This window comes from Opisthorchis viverrini (genome assembly GCF_000715545.1).
Source record: "Opisthorchis viverrini unplaced genomic scaffold opera_v5_45, whole genome shotgun sequence".
NCBI classification, from domain to species: domain Eukaryota; kingdom Metazoa; phylum Platyhelminthes; class Trematoda; order Opisthorchiida; family Opisthorchiidae; genus Opisthorchis; species Opisthorchis viverrini.
Genome location: NW_008751701.1, coordinates 2,120,854 through 2,131,262, shown reverse-complemented (window position 1 = coordinate 2,131,262; position 10,409 = coordinate 2,120,854).

Here is a 10,409-nt window from a genome sequence, read left to right as displayed (position 1 = left end):
TACTCAAGGCCGGTCGATAGACCGCTACGAATAACTCCCCACCGCCGGTAGTACCAATTGGCGTTTTTACTGCCCCACTGAGTAGTGTCTTCCCTCTCCATCTCAGCTTTACACTTACCTGGCAAATCTCTCTGCTCGCTTGCATAAAATGGAGTGCAGACTAGCATCATACCGAAACGGACGACCAAATGTTTGCCCTATAAATCCTAACACATCGTGTGACCCATTGAGTCTTGCAAAAGTAGCAATCCTAATCCTCCGAGATTATTAAGCGTGCGAAAATCCCAATGTATAGTGTCCCCAGTTGCATTCTGACAGCATGTAACATGCATGACAGCCTGAACAGCTCGACGGCTGCGGAAGTCGAAACCATTCTTTATTTGCCCAATCCCAATGCGACTTGGAGACGGCTGTGCTAACATCCCAGGCCCCCTCTGTCCCCTCTATTTTAAATCGCAAGAATCACAGCTGCTCGCATTTGGTTTCAAGAACAGCTTACAAAGATTTCGCATTCAAATTCCTAGAGTCAGCCTAGATAATTACCAAACGGATCACTGCATCCTTCACTAATCTGAGCCAGTCACTAATCTCTTTGTGGCTCAGTAGCAGACTTCTCTTGTAACACACGCCTTGAAAACGGCCATATCTCCGCCTACAAGTGTGAATAAAGCAGAGTCAACAAATTACTGAGTCCGGTCTCATCTATAGTCGCCACAAGTTTTGTTCAGCTCCCAACCGTCCCGACACGAATATGGCCAAAATCTAAACCGGTCGGACTTTCAGCTCCCCCTCTAAATGCAGGACGTGTTATCCCCAAACTTTCGATGCTCTAGAACTGATCCCATCCATGATTCTCATTACTTTGAAATTTCTTCTTGCTTAAACTTGGTATATTGTAATGGTGGCTTGTGCTCTGGTGGCACACAACCCCGTTTGACCACCCCAAGCCCAACGACCATGAGCCTTCNTGATAAGAGAGTTCAGGGCACATAAACGTTTTTCAAACATGCTAGCGGCGTTGCCCTGTAATTTTTAGCAGTCTTCAGTGGTTTCACATGCCATAGGTTCAAAGTAAAATGGCAGCAGTCGGTAGCCACTTCAAAAGGTATGTACACAGTGAGTGTACTAAGCTGTAGCCACTTTTTCCGAAATACATCGCACTGTAGTCGTCCTCCATGACCCTGTATGTATATTATTATCCCCATTTTTGCACCATCGACCTGCTTTAATATCTGACCCACACCTGCCTTGCGTGTGTGGATGGCCTAAGTCTGCACAAGGCAACTAATTCGGTTGAAGAAATAAATTGGTGGCAATCCGCCTCAGATAAACTATTCGAACATCCGATGCGTTGGACTCCTTCACCGGTTACAGTAGTTTCAGCGTCCTTTCGGTTAACTAGTCCTCATCGGCATGTCCTATTATTTGAGGTCCTCACTGTCCTGGGCTTGCAGACGAAACCCCACGCGGTTCCGATGATTACTCAAACAATCAGAATTGTGTGTGAGCAAAAATAAAAAGCACGGTCTTTCAGACAGTCCTAAGGCTAAAACGATCTTCCTGTGGCCATTTCAAGCCTATTCTGGACCAGTTTTTGGGAACGGATAATGAGCCTCAGCCACAGCGATTAACCAACTAGTTTCACCTTAGTCTACTAGTTGATGCTGCGAATCTTTCATCTCAAGGTCAAGTGTTGTAAAAAATATTTTCGGATCCTAATTCATCCGAAGCGTCTTACTTTTTGTATGCTAGTCGATTACTTATTTGGGACGCCCCACTCAGCCATCCCTCTGACACTTCCATGTTTGATAAAGCTTTCTTGGGTCATGGGCTTGTAAGCACCATTTCAGCGAAGCTTACTTCTTTCTGAATCGAATTTACCGATAACGTCAGTGCTCTCGTCTACCTCCAAGCGATTTTCGGGCCCTGATTTCTCACTATCTCTCCCCACCTTTTGTCCAGAGAGGTGTCTCGGGGCCAAAAGGCTCAGCACTCAACCCTATCACTACTCAAGGCCGGTCGATAGACCGATGCGAATAACTCCCCACCGCCGATAGTATTAATTGGCGTTTTTACTGCCCCACTGAGTAGTGTCTTCCCTCTCCATCTCAGCTTTACACTTACCTGGCAAATCTCTTGGCTCGCTTGCATAAGATGGAGTGCAGACTAGCATCCCACCGAAATGGACGAACAAATGTTTGCATTAACTCCTAACACAACGTGCGGCCCGTTAGGTCTTGTAAAAGCAGCAATCCTAATCCTCCGAGATTAGTCAGCGCGCGGAAATCGAAATATATAGTGCCTCCAGTTGCATTCTGACAGCATGTAACATGCATGACAGCCTGAACAGCTCGACAGCTGCGGAAGTCGAAACCATTCTTTATTTGCCCAATACTAATGCGATTTGGAGATGGCTGTGCTAACATCCCAGGCCCCTCTGTCCTCCTCTATTTTAAACTACAAGAAACATAGCTGCTCGCATTTGGCTGAAAGAACAGCTTACAAAGATTTCAAAACCAAATTCCTAGAATCAGCCTTGATAACTACCAAACGGATCATTGCATTCTTCACTAATCTGAACCAGTCACCACTCTCTGCGTGGCTCAGTAGCAGACTTCTCTTGTAACACACGCCTTGAAAACGGCCATATCGCCGCCTACATGTGTGAATAAAGCAGAATCAACAAATTTCTGATTCCGGTCGCATCTATAGTCGCCACAAGTTTTGTTCAGCTCCTAACCGTCCCGACACGAATATGGTCAAAATCTAAACCGGTTGGACTTTCAGCTCCTCCTCCAAATGCAGGACGTGTTATCCCCAAACTCTCGATGCTCCAGAACTGATCCCATCCCCGTTTCTCATTATCTTGAAACTTCTTGCTTAAACTTGGTATATTGTAGTGCTGGCTTGTGCTCTGGTACCACACAACCCTGTTTGACCATCCCAAGCCCAAAGACCACGAGCCCTCCACCTCCACCTTTGAGCACATACCTATGCAATCTCTAACCTCAATCGTGCGGAAAAAATTTGCCGCTGATATTGCAAGTGCGTGGTCTCATAAGCCCTCATCCGGTGCTGCAGTGGAAGGTGAAAGCACAGTCTCGTGCTTCAGACCACATGATCTAGTGACACTTCACCTCTCTCCACCGAACTGCCTCCACGAGCACAAAGACCTGCTATCAAACCTGGTACCGTAACACTCCCGCCTGCACTAACTCCGGAAATTACCCCTTTTTGCCCTTCGGCTGCAAACCTAACCATACATTGCTTGGTTCATAAATACTTCTATGGCCCCCATACCAGAAGAAGCCTCGTCCTTGGAAGGTTCTCTAACCCGAAAGCACCGTTGCCTATCAAGTTCCGCCCCCCTGACCACCCACATGCTATTCGTCTGAAACTCCTGTCCGGCGGTCACCTACACCATGACGGCCTCCGCCTATTCCAAAGACACGTGTAGCTCCTCTTGTATGGATTTTAAAAAGTACATCAAAGTATGCGCGCCACCTGATTAGAAAATCCGCGTGTCCACAACGGCCGATGGCTAGCTCTAGACACGGTCCACTTCTCCAACCCTGATAATTCACTTTCTTCCCACCTTAACACCATTTCTGATTGACCACTTTCTTCTGCACCATTATTTCCGCTACACCTACTGATGATACAGGAGATTGTGGTCATTAACGTTTCGTTTAACTACATGCCTTCTCCTCAAAGACATTCCCTATCCCATTCTGAATCTGATGGTGTACCTGCCGTGAGTTTACACGCATTTCATTAACCATTTGCCCACCTTCCATCGGTACTGAATATTATTCCTCGGACACCGAACACTCGCCCACTAAACCTTGCTTCATGTTACCCTACCTCCACTTAATGGGTTCCTTTATTACCTACTTCCATCGTGGGCGAGTTTATTAAATTCCTTCTTAGTACTGTTTGCTCATCATTGAGCTTGTCAATAATGTGCTTTTTACCCAATCATTACTGCCAAAATTCTGTCATCTCCAAGCCAATGGCACCATTGCACAACCAAATCTGATTTGTGTGGCTGAAACACGGATCACAGTTGAAGTCTAGACAAGGCTTTTTAATCCCTAGCTATAGTGTTCACCACTCTGACAGAAAGTGCTAAAGGGGCAGCGGCTGTGCCATCTATTCCAAATCAGAACTTCTTGCAACTCTCATTGATAATTCTATCCTGAAAGGAGTTTCAGAAGCCATCTGGATCTCTACAGAAATGACCGAGCAACCTGCACTGTTAACTTGTACCCAACTACCACCATCCCCCTCCACCATCCTCTATTGCTGACGTGTCCCACAATATCCCGACTACGCATGCCATTCCTCGTTCATTTGCATTTGTGCTGGGTGACGTCAAGTCACCGGATATTTCCTGGTTTTCCAGTGTGGGCCCCACTCGTTACGTCCAACTGCATGCCCAACTCAGTTTAGAGGATTGGTGCCAAACTACGCTTGACCCCAAAAGTAGCTTACATATCCCACACCCACCTGGCTACAGTTCTAGTTACTTCGAGCTTCCCGATGAGTGATGACTGCGTCATTTCTTTTAACGCAGTCAGATATGACCTGACTGCGCTGAACTCTGAGTCCTTCCTTATTTCCCCTCCTCTCTGCAGGTAGTTTACAAGCTTTTTCACCCGTGATGGCTTCCTGGGACTGATGAGACTTTTTCCGCTCGAGATCCACGACATATTACACAAGAAATTATTGCCTGCTCTTCGCCTTGTTTTTTCCCCATAAAAGGCCTCCACTCCAGTATCTCTCGCCTGGATAATTTGCTAAACAGCTTGGGTAGAAAAATAAACCGGACTACCCGAACATACTAGAAATATCACGATTTCTCAATAACAATTTTCATCACTGAGCTCTCAAGTAAACGAGAGCCCTCGTGGTTATCTCTCGATGGAGGAAAAATAGCGATTTTATCAGGACAACTTCTTACTCCAAAGCACTCAGCCGACTGTCCCGTGCGAGTTATACCCTCAAAAAGTCGCTCATTTGCTTGTATACGTTCCATCGGTGGCTGCTCTATCAACAATCCTGTCACTATAGCAGATCAGCTGAACGCTGACTTCACTAGCTGCTACCTGCTTCTTTCTCCCAACCTCAAACTATTAGGAAAATGAAATTCCTGAAAACAACCCAGAACGCTCGGAACCTACCGAGACCCTTAAACTCCATAAGTCCTCATGAGAGAAGCTGTTAAGCATCCAGGCGAATCAAGCATCCAATCAATTTAGGGACAACACGGGTCGATGAAAGTAAAATTCAAATAGCGTTAGGTCATTTCTGTGTTGCACTCGCTTGCATTCGCTTGTTCGCAATAACTTGTTGTGTTCTTCATCGGTGTCTTTTTCCAGCATCAGGCACCGGAGCAAGACCGGCAGATTGGCGACACCCGAACATACGTAAACGTTACAATAACTGCTGAATGGTTGAAAGGAATTCTGATCCAACAACAAAATCAGCTTGTAGCTAAGCGACTAGGTTTGGTAGAAACACCGACGCAGCATCTAAAAATTTTACCACCAAGTTCCACTCCAGATACAAATTCAGTCCACTTGATCATCAACAACCTCACGGGGTTCCATTATTACCCTGATACCCGCCTTATTTTCTTTCCGAATTTTAGACGTTACGAAGCCATTTTTAAAGTCAAACCGGAGAACAAAGATGCCAGGGTGGGCAGCCGTCCAGCAGCAACGGGATCACTTCCTTAACTGATAATCCAATCCTTCTATTAAAGATCAAGGGCTCAACTGCGCGGAGGATCACGGACTTTTATTTTGTGTTCTCAGACAGGGTGATCTCGTTGTGACTCCGGCCATTTACTCAACCGCCCAAGGTCGCTCGTGGCCAGCAGTGGTCTTCCAGTTTTAGATCATGTCAACCCACTGAGTCTTCGATTTAGTCGGACCTCATGCCCATTGTTCCCTACAAGTTGCGAAAGAAACCTGTTATTATTGTTTCATCAAATGCCTCTCACTGTTCATAACGTTGTCCCCACTTCGCGGAATCCCCGCTAGCCGCAAATCCCCCAGTCACGTGCCCCATTCTGACTGTAAACGCATGATCACGCCCGAAAGTATGCCACTCACAAGTTGGGAAATTAACATTATTATGATATCGAACTCTTCTTCCTTAACCGTTATGCAAACTCGATAAAGTATAAAATCGTCGACTCCAAGAAGGAGCAGTCTATAGGCCGCCCGCATCGTAAACCTTAATCTAAACAACGTACTTCCAACCACAGTGGGCTCCACCATTCCTCCTTTATAACAAGGACTTTTGGCCTCTAATAAAGGGCCAAATAACCAAGTCCTTCCTGACTACAGATGCCTAAGATGACCAACAGTACGAATTCCTGTCTCAGAGATCCATCAGTGGCTTCTAGCTCCACTTGTTTGAGACCGTCACAGCACCTTGTGACACTAAGCACACCAATCTAATCGCTTACCCGGATATACGGAATCTCTTGAACAGGCCACTGATGCATTCCTGATTCATAAGCTTAGTATTGTTAGCTTTTCTCTGACACTTTTCGATGGTTACTCCCTTACCTATCTGAAAAAAATCTATCAACGCACATTAAAGACAAGCAATTATTTCCAGCATCCGTCGCTTATTGTGTCACCCAACAAAGCATGCTAGCTTATTGTATATCACGGACGCACGTTTTGTATCTCCACATAAAAGTAACTGCTCGTCTCTTAACAGCGTAACCATCTTCCTAGTTGCTTAATCAGGCCCTCTTCAAACCTCCCAGGACTCTGTCGTGCCAGGCGGTGACGACATACCATTCCGTGCCCCGAGACATGTCGAAATCCTTGTTCTTTAATCTTTCTAATCAATCAATCAAAACGACATGCCATTCCGTTCCCCGAGATATGTCGAAATCCTTGTCCTTTAATCTTTTTAATCAATCAATCAAATCCGGAATAATTCTCTCTCGGTGGATACAATCTGTTGTCCGCTCCCACTCCAAATTCGGATCTAAGCAAACCACTTCCAAATACAGAGGGGTTCACCGCACCCCTGCTTTATTGCAAACCCTTGAAAGCCTTATCAAAGTCCTGTTAGCCATGTTCCTTCTAGCTACAAATGCCCTAGGAGACCGGTGATACAGATTTATTTCCTAGAGGTCCGTCTACGGTTGTCATCTTTACTTACCTGAGACCGTCACAGCAGGGCCATGTTCCTTCTAGCTACAAATGCCCTAAGTGACCGGTGATACAGATTTATGTCCTAGAGATCCGTCCACGGCTGTCATCTTTACTTACATGAGACCGTCACAGCAGCCCACGATGCCAGGCGCTGCACTATAACGGAACATTTGAACACACCGAAAGCATTTGGCCAGGTCTTCCATGAATCCCTGTTGAAGAAACTTGGTTTATTCATAGCCACACCACTCCCGTTTGAACGGCCGTGTTCCTGCTCTGGCGTAATTATTTCGCTGAGTCCACACCAAGGAAAAGCGCTGGACTCGAAATTCGCTCTTATTAAAGCTCATCAGCAGTGCATATCCAGTGGCCGTGCCGGGATTTGAACCCGGGACATCTGACATGCGAGGCGAGCGTGTAACCACTACTCCACCAACGCGCGTTGGACGCATCTGAATTATCACGCCTGAACAGGCGAACGTGTTCACACTTGAGCGATGTGATTGGTGTGCCCGACAGCTACTGGGTCGTCGTTCGATGAGTCTAGTGCATAATTGTGTTTAGCGACGATACATTTAGTGAACAAATAAAGGACCCGGTTATTATATTCTGATATTCCCTTGACTTGTTTCTACTACTTATCTACTAAGTGTCTGCTTGATTTGAATGCATGTGTCACTGGCCTCGTTCTTTTACCGCAGACAACTCATTGCTTGCCCCAACCAAGTCTCTAACCTGTATTACGCTGTTAACCCCATCTAATGACCGGTGTTCATGGCCTTTCTGTAACAGTAACAAACTAGGCCGCAGTCAGAGTTTTTCATTACTGGAGCGTATTGTACGACAATATATACATAATCCACCCGATGATATGCTCTACACCTCACTGACACTTACACATGCAACACCTCGATCCACCTTCGTTTGACATGTTACCTCACACAGATTCATTCGCCGTTTAGCCCCTATCCTCCGAGAACTGTCCTTACCAGCGTCTGTTTGTTATTTGCTTGCCCAAACTAACCAAGCTGTTTTACAGGACCAGTTTCATCCCTTTCTCCCGACCGAAAAAAATATCTGGTACTTTAGCAATGCACAAGCCTCATTCATTACCGCATGTGGAGTTTCCACCCTCGAACTCTCGTTTTTCTACCTTCGACCACCACCTACTACCATTAAACTCCTTACATGGCGCCAGCAGCCTCCGGGACGCGTTCTTGTTAATCTGCTGAAGCTTGCTTTCGGGTTTGAAAATCCTGGTGATTTTTATTCTGCACTCCTCGCAAAGTCGGTCAAAAACGGCAATGAATCTCTGCCGTATCACTGTACACCATGGTTCTGAGATTTCTATCACTATTCATTCGTATTGCCTATTTCTCCACCTCATCGTCCCCAATTAGGTTTTTTGTCACCCTGCATATAGACCCACCAGTCCAAAGTCGCAAGGCCCCAGAGGTAGTTGTAGCCTTTAGTTTATAGTGGCCGGCCAGATCTTACGCTGTCTCAAAAGATCCGTTGTTCTGGTTCCTCCTTTTCCACAATTTGAAGTTTTCTAATCACATGCCAGTTAGGGTGCCTTTTGTTTTGCCCTCCCTTGTTTTTACTTGCGCGCCACCTTCAAATCTTAACGAGTTGATGTAGTTTCAGCTTCATACGCTCTCCGAAAAAAATTCCTGGTAGGTGTGTTCCCCTACCCGTTTCGGGCGTGAGTGAATCTGCATCAGATAGTGCCCAGATTTCAAGAAACTGCTACTCTTCTACACAATACCCAGCGCTCGAAGCTCACTTTAGTCCTCGTTTTATTCTGACTGTCACAATATGATCGTAACGGACGGTAGGGCACCCAACTTTTGGGAACAAACATCATCATAACAGCTTTGGTGTCCGGATCCCTAGGTGATGGCAGTCCCCCTTCCCCAGGTCTCCCGTATACGGTTTCAATCTAAATGGCATTGTTCTCACCTGGAGTGTGGACAAAGCAAGGCAAACAATTAATCCGGAAACCGGAGAGTCAATACAAAGGAGCTTTTGGGAATCGAATAGAATAACCATACGTGCGCACCGAACGAGGCTTTCTAATAACTCTTAAGTCTAATTGGTCGGTAATATTTTGAATAAGGAGTGTACGTGCGCACCGAACGAGGCTTTCTAATAATCCTTAAGTCTAATTGGTCAGTAATATTTTGAATAAGGAGTGTCAGCTTACGTGAAGGCTTGAAGTGTGTGGTTTTTGGATAGAGCAGATGGAATTTCAAAGACAGACGTGACTACTAGCCCTGCAGCTTCATTCTATGAAAGTGGGTTAGTTTGACTGTTTATCCAGTTATACTCAGGACTTGAGGAGTGAAGCCCCCTGCGCTTACCAAGTTGGCCACGTTTGTCTCAAATCACCTGGGACCTGTTGGGATTTTCACCTACATAATTGCACCAAGCTGGCCCCATTCAAAGCGCAAGCGCTTCAAAATGGCACTATAGAGAAACCATGCAGACGGAGCCGTGCCCGGCCCCTAATGTAACCAAAGAGAGCCATATTCACTCCGAACCTCCAAACGGCAGTGAAAGCAAGAGCCGGAAAGTTGATGCTGAACAAGCTACACGCAGCACACACCACAAGAGGGAACGCGCGTCCCAAAAAGACAAATGATCCGTGCAAGTCAGATTCAAAGAAGGAGACTTGTCTGTCAAAATAAATCGAGCATTGGAAACACTAAGGCATGAAACAGACAAGAGAGACGCAGGGATCTCTCTGAAGCATTAAAATCAACCCCGGCATAGAACTCATGAATCTGCCGACCGCCTTGGTGGCACGCCTCTGTTTTCTCCAACTTTGAAGGATTTTCCATGAATTGCAGTTTTAAAGAGCAAACCGAGCTCCCACGGAACGAACAAAACCACGCAGGCGAAAAGCACCCCCAGAAACCACAGAGACAGGGAGCAGACAACATCGCCCCAGAGGCCCCTTTGGAGCCTTAGACTCAGACTCAAACCCGGTGCTAACCACCCTAATCACTCAACTTTCGGCTCCTCACCCTCAGAGACAGCAGAGACAGTGTTGAAATGCTTGTCCACCAACTGCCTTAGACTTTTCAACAAACTCGGCTTTGAACAACCGTCACTAATCGCACTCACAGAGACCTGGCTCACACCAGATGTCTCTGACGCGGAGATCTCGTTAGACGGCTACTCTATTTTTCGAGCTGGCTCAAAACGAGGGAGGTCTGGTGG